Consider the following 13,294-nt stretch of genomic DNA (forward strand, 5'->3'; position numbering starts at 1 on the left):
TTGAGGCCAGGGAGACATGGGGCTCTATGCTATGCTGATCTTTAGATACCTTTGCCTGTTGCAGCGTCCTTTGCCTTGGTGAATGCTTTCCTTATACAGTCCCAAAGGCCACTGCATTGCTAACCTAAACACATGGGTAAAATACTTTTTCCTTTACAACGCCAATAGGTCTAACTTTCGTTAGACCTATTGCATTGGAAATGCTTGTTATAGTAATGGATGGGACCGTGAACTAGTTACCGTTTTCGTTTTTTAATAATATTGTTCAAGGATATCTGGGAGGTAGGTTTGCCAAAAAAGGTCATAAGGGGAGCAGGCTACCGGACACTTTGTGATGATATATCTATGCAATATATTGAGGGAAGATGAACACCCATATATGCCTACCTCCAATGGGTTGGATGTAGGATAGTTGGGTCTTTCGGAGACGGCGCATGCACTGTCTCTTTGAAACATTTTGTTTACTGTTTGTGGGCTTGGAGCCCTCCCATTACGTACCATTTGAAGGCTTTGAAGCCGTTCTCAACTGCTTGCTTCCTGCTGGTCAGTTCTGCAGTTGGCAGTCCTTACACATTCCTTGCACTTTTGGGACCTATTTTCTTTTGCTTCATTTTGTTGAGCCGCTCTACAGGGTGCGTCTTTCCTAGATGGTTCTGTTTACTTATTGTTTTGGGCTGTCCAGCTTGACTTGGTCTCTCCCATGAGTACTCAATGTTTGAAAACAGGCCTTTAAATCTTGTTCTTAACTTGTCTAATTTACTACACATTGAAAGACCGAGGTCAAATGTCAGGCTTTATGTTCAGAGGGAACTTGGTGTTTACTTTTCTTTTGCTGACATCCAAGTGAAAGAATGTATTTGACAATCCGTCCTGCTGAGTACCCATGCAAGACGGCAGGCTGAAGAATGTTCTCTTTTCTAGAAGCCACAACAAGAATTTATTGTGCTGATATTTCAGAATACACTAGAATAAGAACTGTAGAAATGAAGCACATTTTGTTCTGTAATTCTTAAGTGTGTTCTCCTGAGTAAAATGATACCTCACTTGTGTGGGTGAGGTAAGGGCCTGTGACTGGGAAGAGCCAAAAACATAGGGATTAAGGGTATAGCACAGCAAATTTTAAGAGCTACATGACAAAAATACATGTTTTAGCCAATTCTGCATTGGACACCGACACAAGTGAGGTATAACTTTACTCAGGAGACTGAGGGGAACGCTGTGTGGTAGGACGTTTGTGCTGGCATGCGGATCCCGTGCAAAAATATGTGGAAAATGTGATTTTATCATCTAAATTTGAGGTTACCAAGGGATTCTGGGTAGGAAAACGTTGGGGGTCCACGCAAGCCATACCTCGCTGGACTACCCCAGGTGTTAAGTTTTCAGTAATGTGACGGTTTGGTAGTTAACCCAAGATGGCCGCCGAGCCCGGGGCCAAAAACCCAGGTGACCCCCCCCCCCCTTGCAAAATAAGGTGGTTTTGTGATGGGTAATTTGGATGCCTCCTCAATACGTTTTGGGCTCTTTTCCTGTCGCGGGTACTTGGCCCACCCATGTGAGTGAGGGGCCATTTTTATCAGAAGACTTTGGGGAATGCGGGAGGGTGGATTTTTGTGGATCCACGCAGATGCCAGAACTTTCCATCACAGAAGTGTGATAAAAATGTGCTTTTTTTGTCAACAAAGTTTGAGGTTTGCAAGGGATTCTGGATAACAGAACCTGGTGAGAGCCACACAGGTCACCCCATCCTCGATTCACCTAGGTGTCTAGTTTTAACAAAATATACAGGTTTGCTATGTTTCCCCAGGTGCCAGCTGTGCTGGGACCCAAAATCCACAGGTAGGCGCATTCCAGGAAAAAAAGTCAGTGCCTAGTTGGCTTTCTGCTGCCTGTGGGAGGAGGGAAATCCGGAGCTATTGCCCCGATATGCCCCCAAGGGGGGCAGAAAGACTGGCTATTTTTTTGGGGGTGGGGGCATTGGGAGACCCATTCTGGGCAGCCCCACCCCTACGTATGAAAAAGTCAGCATAATCGCTGGCGTTTAGTGGTCACTACCCCCCTTCCCCCACCCCTCCCCCGGGGGCAGATCAGGGGCTACTTCTCCCATCTGCCACCTGGGGGGGCGGGGGGGGGGGACAAAAGTCTGTGGAATCTTTTTTGGGGGGGTATTGGCATACCCATTGTGGGCAGCCCCTACCACTATGTATTAAACAAAAATTACAAAAATCCCTGGTGCCTAGGGGGCTTTCTGCCCCCACTCCATTCTACCCCACTCCATTCTACCCCACTCCACTCTACCCCACCCCACTCTACCCCACCCCACTCCACCCTACCTCACTCCACCCTATCTACCCCACTCCAGTATACCTTACTCCAATCCTCCCAATCTACCACACTCCACTGTACCCCAATCTATCCCACTTCACTCAAATTTCCACTCCAGTCTGCCACACTCCGCTCCTGTCTGCCGCACTCCAATCTACCCCACTCCACCCCAATCTATCCCACTCTTGTCTAGCCCCATCTACTCGACTGCAATCCACTTCACTTCAATCTACTGCACTCCATTGTACCTCACTCCACCCTTCTCTGCTCTACCCCCTTCAAGCTACCCCACTCCATTCCAATCTACCCTATCCCAGTCCACCCAAATCTACCCCATTCCACTCCAGTCTACCCTATTCCACTCCAGTGTGCATCGCTCCAATGTACCCCACACCACTTTATCCCGCCCCACTCCAATCTACCCCACTCCATTCTAAACCAATCACTGATCATGCTGGGAACAGCAATCATTACAATCAAATAACTGTTAGTGCAGACTACACAAGGAAAAGTGATCAGTGCTTGTCCTTGATGTCAAATAATCGTACGAAAACCACAAAAATGAAAACTGCATAGGTTAAAACATAATTGCTCTCCTAGCGGGATTGATCCAGGAGAATAATGCTTAGTTGTTTACTTTGGATCTACAATCATGCGGCTGAGGGATTAACACAACTGTTCATAAGGAGTCGTCATAGCTAATTATAATGCAGCCAAAGGAGCTCCTAAATAACTCAGTCTTTGCTAATTTTGAGTCTGAAATGCACATAAACTTAAGGAATCTCCCACATTGCATCTTCGCCTTTGAGACAGGCTGTGACTGCTTGCCGACAGGTATGTATGCTGTTTCTAATAAGTACTGTCTCGGCAACACTTTTCTTTCAGTCATTAGAGCTGGGCAGGTACAGACAATATTTCAAACGTATTCCTTTGGATAGTTACGAAGTCGACATAGGATCTCCGCAGTTGATCTCCTCAAAACAGGGGTATTGAAACTTTTTAGGTCTCGCCTGGCGAAAGCAGCGCATGCGCTGCTCTTGCCATGGCGAGGATCTTTTGGAATCGATTCAGCCAAAGCTGAATGCACACGCGTCCAAATGGTCAAAGATAGTTACTCTCGCCACCTGCAAAGCTAAACATGCACGCGTAGGGACCAAAAAATGCACGTGCATGTGGACAGCCCGACGTCATCTTTGTGCACACGTGCGCGCGTTATTTTGTCCCTACGCATGCATGGCAGCTTTTGCTTTCCCAGACCCTGAATGGCCCGGCGGCAGTGCGGAGGAATCCGCCACGGCGTGCGCAGCCACCGCTCGACCCCAGGAGCTGGCGCGAGGCTTCCCGCGACAATTGCTTGTCGTTCAAATGGGAAGTAATTAATTCTGAAACAAGTTTGTACATTTCAAAGAAAAATATAACTCATTTTGGACGCGGCTTGTATATTGAATGAATTGCAATCCCGTAGGTGTCAAATCTGCATTACTAGTCGAGACACAAAATAAAATGTAGCACACAAGACAGGCTGTAGTTTAGACTTTCTTCGGAGAACATCGAGTCGTATTGGCTTAATACTGGCGCACGTGGTTTCTCCCCAAAGTACTTACTGAATTCACGAAGAAATGTCTAGGTTTTTATAGTCTGTCATCTGGGTCCTTTAGCAATACTTTGTAAAGATGAGCTCAATTCAGGGCCAAAGGAAATGCACACAGTAAAAACGCTGGGATCACTCGGCAGTAACGGACAGTGGGAACAGGCGCAGCACATGTGGGATGGTCGGGCATTGGCGCGCGGCCCCCTATCTGCTGAAATGACCATGTAAACAAGCGCATACGTCTTGGATCCTTATCCATTCCTTGTATTTACATAAAAAATATGTATCTGAATTCTCACGCCAATCAAGCACATTGCAACCGGTTGAATGTCAGTCTTCTTACTTCCTCTTGTAGAATAATATATAATAATCTCTTGCTCTGCCTACCGCAGGTATCGCCCTCTCTACTCTCTTTGGGCCTTCCTATTCTCACCCCTTCCCGTTGCCTCCCCTTTCTCCCCCCCCCCCCCCCCCACTCATTCCTCCTCCCTCTGACGTCACGCACTGTAAGTGAATGAGCTTTAAACAGGGCGTTTGCATTAGCTGTGCTCGGGCACAGCCTCTAAACAGCCCCGTGCTCCCTACCCTCCACCGCCACCTGGCACATTGTTCACCCGAGGACCCCTGACCCTCACCCCTGACCCTCACCCCAGGATGGACCTAGGACTTATCCTGGACCAGCTGGAGTCCGGAGACCAGGAGCTGGTGCAAAAGGCCCTGGTGCAAAAGGCCCTGCTGGAGTACAACAAGGAGGTAGGAGGAGGATCTGGAGGGAGGAAAGGTAGGGGCCTGTTAGACCTGCCAGCCCTTTGGCTGTCCCCTCCTCATTTTTTTTCTTCCTTTACCCTCTAATTTTTCTGTCCACTAGTACTTTTTTGGTGTTGACTTAGAGGCTCTGGGTGCCCCATCATCACCAATTGATGGTGTGGCGCAAGGCGCTTCCCTAAAATGGAGGGAGGGAGAGAGCTCCTCCACAAAATGGTGGCCTAAACTGTCACCTTAGAACCTGGGCCATAGGCTGGCATGAGGAGTTCCAGAACCTTCTGGGCCACTCTAGCCAGTCAGGGCCCAGGCTATATATAGAGGTGAGGTGCGACGGCCATTTTGGGGAGTGATCTGAGGTAGTCCGGAGTAAGGCACCTGAGTGGGGAGGTAGGAGCGCCAGAGGGGGAGAACTGACTGTCCTTAGGGCCTGCTTTTTCTCCCCCCTCGGTTGACACCACCCCCTACCTCGTAACCTAGCCCTGCCTTCAGCCTCTGACCCTGGGATCACGTCAACTTTTTGTGCTCCCCGCCTAGTCAGGACCCCTGAAGAGAACTGGGGAAGAGAGTGACCATTTCTGACCTTATCCACCATTTTCCTGACTGTGCCTGGGTCCCCCCTATCTTGTTCCGCCACTGGCGTGTGGCCTGCCGCATTCCAACCAACCTGTCCTGAGCCTGGGCGTCGCTGTGAGGAGACATGGGGCGCTAGGCGCCGAACACTTCGCCACCCCCGAACTGCCGGCCACCCCTTAATTTGTGCCACCCCCGTCGGGGCTGTCCCAGAGAATAGCTCACCGCTGCGGCGCAGGGCCGGAAAGATCGCCCCATAGTCATCGGGGCCCGTGGAGAAGCCCAGGGCCCCATCGCTACAGTCGGAAGGCAGGAAAGCCCACTGGAACCCTGCGAAGGCCTCACCAGGCCTGGAGCCATCCTGTGAGGGCCGCGCAAGTCCGTGAAGCGGATTTCCCGCCCATCACGTGACGGGGGCGGACTGCGAGACGCCGCCCCCGCCGCCGGGTGATTTGCCGACTGGGCCGCGCCCCGCAGGTCGCGCTGCGGGCGCGGGCCCTGGAAGTCTGAGGGAAACTCCGGAGCCGTCTGGAGTCCTACGGAGCCCCCACCACCTCGCCGGACCGCGCCAAGTGGAGCGCTGACTGAGAGGAGGTCCGTGAGGGGTGAAAACCAGCGCAGGGGCCGAGAGAAGGCTGAGGAGAAAGGTAACCCCTGGGGGAGGCGGGCGGAAGGCCGTAGAGAGGCCCAGAGTTCGCCCTCCCCTGGGGAGGCCCAGTGAGCCACAACATTTCCCCCTGACCTGGGACCCACCTCACCAGCATCTCCTGCCTCTGTAGGGCTCCAGGACAAGGAAGTTGGGGCTCGAGGACCTCGCCTCAGACGGAGAGTCCCGTTAAGGCCTTAGGTACTTGCCGGGGATAGCACTAAGGAGGTACTGAGTACACCGCTAAGCGCAAGGGCCACTTTTAAGGCGCTATGAAATGACCAAGTGCAGTGCTATGTTAATGACACTATTTAAGGCGCTATGAAATTACCAAGTGCAGTGCTATGTTAATGACTCTATTTAAGGCGCTATGAAATTACCAAGTGCAGTGCTATGTTAATGACTTTATTTAAGGCACTATGAAATTACTATGTGTAGTGCTACGTAAATGACTCTATTTAAGGCGCTATGAAATTGCTATGTGCAGCGCTATGTTTAATGACTCTATTTAAAGCGTTATTGAATTTGCTGTGCTGTGTTTGATCACCACGTGGCGTGCTTGAGTTCACATCAGGGCTAAGGTACTTAAGTACTGCCAATTTAACCACAACGAAATGTTTTGACCCTAATGTGGTGTAGATAAAAACTGATTGGTTTCATTTGAAAGAAAAGAGAAACCTGATAAAAGGAAAGATAAAGCTTTTCTAACTTTTATAATACCTTGGTGTAGTGTTGTTATTAGTGGTGATACGCTGGAGTGCTGAGGTGAGGGTGATGCAAGCACGACATGTTACTCCGGAACGAGGCCTTTCCACCTGAGCCAAGCTACCGTAGGACTTTAGGTCCAACAGGGCCGTGTGGGGGGCAAAGGTGCAAGTGAACCAAGAGTGTGAGGGAGGTAGTCCTAGTCTGCGACAAAGGAGGGAAGAGCTAGAGTGAGAGCTAGAGTGTCTATCAGGAAGAGGAGGAAGGCTCTATGTGAGGAAGATAAGGAGGGGGGCGGGTTGGTGCTGTGTGTGGTAAATAAAGAAAAGTAACTCGGGGTGTGTGAGGAAGAAGATGGGAAGTAGAACTGATTAAGAACTTTCATTAAGTTAAAGTCATTTGCTTTGCTATACAAGACCATTAGCAAAGCAAATAGCTTTAACTTAATCAAAGGCAAGATCTGTTGCATTTTCAATGCTTGTTTTTTGGGGTGAAATCTGTCTTATTGATTTTCACTTAATTAATAACATAGACATGTACATTATAACGTATTGAATGACCCCTGTATTGAGGGTAAGTCATATATGCAGGACACTGCGAAAGAGATACAGAGGTAAAGAGAACAGGAGTATTTTCCAGGTGGAAACAAGTAACGATTACGTCTCCAGTCCCCTGATTACAACTTGTTAATGCATGCAATGAGCATTTGCTGTGTAACAGATTCTAAACAAGGTAGGCGGAGTACAACAATCGGGGGCAAAGAAAACATAATGTAGGGTTAACGATTAAAACAGGGGCCCTAGTGTTGTCCACCCACCCACCCAGCCCTCCCGACCCACCAATGTTTGATTTGCAGATAGTGGTGATTTGGTAGTTGGTATGAGATACAGATTAAGTGTACAAAAATGTTGATTGCAGCACATCACCTACCGCCAAGCGTCAGACCAATTTATATTAACTGAGTAATCGACCCTTCTCCTAGGGTCGGCTCCCCCATCTCTGCATTGGGGCTGCTCTGTAAGTCTGCCCGTATTGCTTCCCAGCTAGCGGCTATCGGGAGTCTGCGAAGACCCAACGTGTCCTCTCGGTGGAGTGCAATGCTCTCTGCCTTAGCTCATATCAGTAAAGAGCGTCGCCATGCTAAGGCATGGGGACTACAGAGGCCCTCCATCTCTTAGTGATCAGCCTTTTAGCAGTTGCTAGGCCTAGGTTGTGGGATGTAACCTTATGTATTTTACTCCTGCCATAAAGGTATAGAATGTAGGCCTCCCACTGAAAGGGGATGTCACGTTCTGTGCAACTGGTGAGGACATCTGCTATTGTGTTCCAGTACCCGCTGAGGGAGGGGTAGTGCCACAGCATGTGCAAAAGATGTGTCGACCAGCTGGCAACGAGGATAGGCTGCATCTGGCGGTGGAAGTATCTATTTTAGCTGGGGGTAGGTATGCTCTATGTGTAGTATACTATTGAATGTGGTGAAAGTGCTGTTTGCGGAGAATGCATATAGGACTCTCCAGGACTGCCGCCCACCCTGGGCCTGTAAGAGGACGGTCTAGTCCTCCTCCCAGTGGAGCTTTAAGGGTTCCAGTGTAATCGCGGCATGCTGTCTGATAGAGGCAGCAAACCATTGTGTTAGGTGCCTACCGTTACCCATTACATGCAGGTATTGAACTGTTAGGTGCGTGGGGGGTTCACTATTCATTTCGCACCCAACGAGCCGTGAGGGCTGCTAGGAGTGAGCGATGAAGTAGGAAGCGGCCTGGATGTAGTCCCTCCTCCACGATGAGCGTGGCATATGGTATTAGGGTCCCGTACCGGTAGAGGCCTCCTGTGTCATGAATGATTGCTTCACCCCAATAATGTAGCTCAGCTGCTGTAATGACCCAAGACCCCTAGGTGTTCTTTGAAGTGTTATGGCAGGAGCATATGCTGTTGTGGTGTGGGTGATAAATAAACATTTACGGTAGCACTTGTAGGCCCTTTTTTAATTTTTTTTATTTATTGGCATTTTCAAGAAAAAAACAACAATACAACCAGTTGCAAAATCAGCCAGTCAGTTACTTACACAATACAGGGTTACCGTTCCGTAACATAGTCATGCAAATTACTATTTGTATACATAATCGCTCCTACACATAGTCCCAATAACACGGTAGGTATTGCCATTATAAAAGATACAGAAGTACAGTCTACACAATAGTACATAGCAGGACATTTCACATCCAAAACCATAAAATTTGAAGGGCGTACAACATTATCAGGCATATTTGCCATATCCCCAAACTGTATATCACAGCACACTCCGATCTCCTTCAAGGCTACTCCTGGGGCACCACGGCCACAGTTGTCTCTTGATGTTCACGAGCCCACACCACAAATGGTTCCCATATGTCTTTGGGTCTGGATGTGGAGGGCATCAGTTCCCAGAAAGCAGTCAATTGTGAGTGACCAAATGTTATGTTTGTTATCCAATCAGTTTTGGATGGAACCTTCCTACTTCCCCAATGCAAAGCGACCCGTCGTTTAGCAAAAAGGAGCAGTAATGCGTGTAACTTTCTAAGCTTAGCAGGTGTGTCCTTAACATACCCTAGCAGCCCCTGTATAGGGTTAGGGTCCCCAGCCAGCCCAGTTATTTGGTGAATTATATGAAACACATCGAACCAATATTTTGCTAACCTCTGGCATTCCCATGCAACATGTAAAAAACCGGCAGGGGCTCTCCCACATTTCCAGCAACTGTCATCCTCTTTAAGACCTATACGATGCAGATTAGTAGGTGTTCTATAAAACCTGTGTAGGAATTTTAAAAGAACTAAACGAAGCTTGTAATTAGGGTAAAGTGCTGTGAGTTGGCTGCAACAATAAAGCCACTGGTCTTCTGTCAGTGGGCGTCGAAGGTCTTCATTCCATGCCCGTAGTGCTCGTGGTTTCGTCAAAGGGGCTGAAATCTGCATGTGGTTAAATATAGTCTGGTGATTAGTCAGCAGGGGGAGGCTGACTTAAGAACGTTTTCTAAGGCGCTAAGGATGGGTGGGGCGTCCGGAAAAGTGTCATGGAGGGACCGACACACAGCCCTAAGTTTATGATATGCAAACAATTCAGAAAAAGACACCTGCCGCTCTTCTGTGGCCTGACGGAGGTGGTCGGAAAGAACCTTCTGGTTAGAGGTCAGCGTAGTGTGTAGATTCATTTTATGTGCCAAGTCTTTGCCAATACCGTCTCCCGTGGGGAACAGCATTGGGTTATATGCTATTGGCATTGCTGGGGCAAATAGGATGGGAGTGCCGGCTCTCTTTTGCAACTCGTTTCAGGCCCAGCGCAGAGTCTCTACTGTGTCTATATCTTCCCTAGGGTACCTGTAATCTTTAAACAGGGCAACCTGTAGGGGGGGGGGGGGCGCCGCAACTGCCACTTCCACTGCCACATGGGGCTGAAAAGGAGTGGGATGTACCCAGTAATGTAAGAACTGCGTTTGTGCGCTCCACGCAGATAATTGCATGTCCGGAGCTCCTAGTCCACCCTGTCGCAAAGGAAGTGTTAAAAGTTCCCATGAAATTCTAGCTTGTCCACCCGCCCATATCAAGGAAATCAACGGGACCGTAGGGTTTTAAAAAAGGCTTGCAGGAGGGGAAGTGGAATATTAACAAATAAATAAAGAAATTTAGGAAGTACCACCATCTTAAACAATGCTATCCTCCCGGCCAATGAGAGCGGGAGCCCAGCCCAAGCAGTGACCTTCTCCTCCAACCAGTTTATGGCATGTCCATAATTCATGTTCCACAAGACCTGAATATGTCTGCTAACCCATATACCTAAATACTTCACGGGCTCCATCGTCCATGTAAGAGGGAACTCAGATGGAGACTGGACAGTGGTATCAGTCAAAGGGAAAATACAGATTTAGCCCAATTGATCGATATACCCGAGAGGCCACCGAATTTAATAAATTCCCTCAATAACGGATCTAGATTTGATTCTGGATCAGACGCATACAGGGTGACGTCATCTGCATAGAGTGAAATTAGAAGACTGCGGGTACTAAATCCAGTCCCTTTGTCAGTATGATGTTGCCAGATACGCGCCGCGAGTGGTTCCATCGTGATCGCGAAGAGTAGAGGGGATAGCGGGCATCCCTGTCGTGTGCCTCACAAAATATTAAAGGGTGCCGAGAGGAGACCATTTACTCTTGCACGTGCCAGCGGTTGTATGGGCATTGTTGGATCGTAGGCGGCCAATGGCAAGTTTTGGGGCGGTGGGCATATGAGAGCGGGAAATCGATGTCCTAGGAGACACCAGCCAGTTCTGCCAGTAGATTGTGACCACCTGTGATGATGATCCTTTTAGTTATAGGTGTGCTAGGGTTGGTTAAGTAGAAAAGACTTATGCTGCCCTCACAACACTGCCCTGACAAGTGCGCTAGATGAGAGAACGGGTCAGCTTAAGAATGCACAGGGAGGTAGCCAAGCTGAGCACTGGTGTAGATCATGGGCCATGTCTTCGAGGTTGCAACTGATTATGGCCAAAGTGTGGTTCGGAGGTTGTAGATCATCCCTGGTGGTTGTCACCTCACGCAGGTGGTTGGAGAGTGAGGAGAGGTATGGCAGTAGGAGGGGGTGAACTGAGTCTGGCACGACCCCCGCATCGCTCTCACTCCAGAAAGGAAAGGTGCGCGGTGGATTGCAGGTCCTTATGAGTTGAGGTAATGGCTGGCGCTGGAAAATGGTGCTGGGTCACTGAATGGTGGAGAAGGGTCTTGTCGGTGAGTACAGCCAGGAAGTAGGCAGTGGTCTAGGCCCAATAGACACCAGGAGCTCCACCCATCCCCCACTGTATGCACAAGGGAAGAGGAGGAAAAGAGGGGAGGGGGGCCGGCCTAGGCCCGGCACAACCTCCGCTGCCCCAATTGCAATGCGGGCCAGCGTGAGAGAGAACAGCAGACTCCTCCTACAGCTGGTAGGTTTTAGGCTGGTACTGCGGTGTCTGCGCCGTTCCATGCAGTAGAGAGGAGAGGCCTATAGCGATCACATGGCTGCTTAATAGGCAGGGGCCTAGGGCCAATCGGCCCCGGACTCCCGCCCACCCAGGGAAGGAGGAGGCACCTTGGGTCCGGTATGACCCCATGTACAGAAGGTCTCAGTCGGCCGCGGGTCAGTAGAATGGCCCACCGGCGGTCTCAGCCGTTGTATGGGCAGGTGCCTAGGCCTGTACGACCTCAGGAACCCTGCCCAACGTCCACGGGTCTGTAGCTGGGTCCAGGATACGCAGGACTCCCCTCGTGTAAAGTGTAGGGCGCTCAGGCCAAGGCACCGGGTGAGTGGCAGCCCCTTTGTTGTTTCGGGCTGTAGAAGGAGGCGGGCCCCGGTCCAGGAAAAGGGTGCAGGCGCAGGGCTCGTCCAACCACCCGCACAGCCCATCCGACACTGCAGAGTGGGGCCCAGCAACACCACCAGATGTCGTGCAGGGCCCAGGTGCGGCCCCGATCAGCTGCAGCGATCCTCCAGTCTGGTACAGATGCAGCTCCACGAGTCGCAGGGCACATCTAGTCAGTGAGTACTCCGGAGAGGAAAGATGCGATTTCCTTCCACTCACTGCAGGGTCGATATCCGCTCAACCCTGGTCATAGGGCAAGTCGGCAGAACAGCCGTCTCGGGCCTCAGTCCCAGTGCAGGATGGGGCTGCCTCACTGGCGGCACTTCGTGGAGGGGTCTGGAGACGCAATCCGCTCGATCGGTAAGGCTGATAGTACTAGGCAGACATCCACAGCCGCCGATGGGCTTACGACTATATGGATCAAATAGATTCAGCGGGATAAACGGGAGAAGGGCAGGGAGCAGGCTCCGACAGCATCTGCCATCTTAAGTAGCTGGCCATGCCCCCCAAAACAGTGGTATTGAAAGGTATTTGAAAGTCGCCTTGTCGAAGTCTCAGCAGCTTGAGCCTTCAGCCATTCTCCTTTACTCACCTTCAATTACTACTACACCCTTTGTCACTTCATACATCTTTACATCTAGAAACTTATTTTCTAATTCTGAAATTATTAGAATATAGTTGTCATCAACTAGTTTACAGAAACTATCTGCCTCGCAGTTTGTTTCACCAGGAATGTACTCTGTTTCAAAATCAAATTCTTGCATTGCAAAGGCCCACTACATATGTTGTTTAAAACCAAGTCCAACCCTTTTTTTGAGGGGGGGAATAAAATGTCTTTGAGGAGTTTATGCTTCTTGAACTTCTTAGCTGCCCATTTTATGGCCAACGCTTCTTTTTTTCGTTTTAAGAAGCTTTCAGCTTCGACCCTTTCAAATCTGTAAACCTATTTTAATCTCTCTAAATTCCATATCCCACTGTGTGAAGCAATGGAATTCAACTCTCTTCCTCAATAACTCATGTTTCTAGTGCAACCTGAAAAAAATGTAAATGAACATGTAGTAATACTCCACCATTCAAAGGGAAAAAAATTCAGCAACGCTTCTTCATTTGGTGGTGTTCATAAATTTCATATTGAGTTTATCAATTCATGTTTTGATCCCAAACCATCTCCAGGTATTGTATGTCCTAAATAATGGTCCCTGTTTTTATAAAACTACAATTCTCCTGTTTTAATCTTAGTGTGTGCATGGCTAGAATGCATGTGTATCATGGGTTTGACCTTCAGTAATTAATAATGTCTACAATTTGGGGCCCGGAGTAGTGTG

General features: G+C 49.3%; 1 protein-coding gene across 4 annotated transcripts in view; it reads left to right on the forward strand.

Moving 5' to 3' along the window:
• Positions 1-13,294, forward strand: part of PPP1R7 (protein phosphatase 1 regulatory subunit 7) — a 565,298-nt gene that overhangs the window by 65,119 nt on the left and 486,885 nt on the right. The gene's annotated exons all lie outside the window — the stretch shown is intronic.

Source organism: Triturus cristatus, chromosome 11, assembly GCF_964204655.1.
Source record: "Triturus cristatus chromosome 11, aTriCri1.1, whole genome shotgun sequence".
NCBI lineage: Eukaryota > Metazoa > Chordata > Amphibia > Caudata > Salamandridae > Triturus > Triturus cristatus.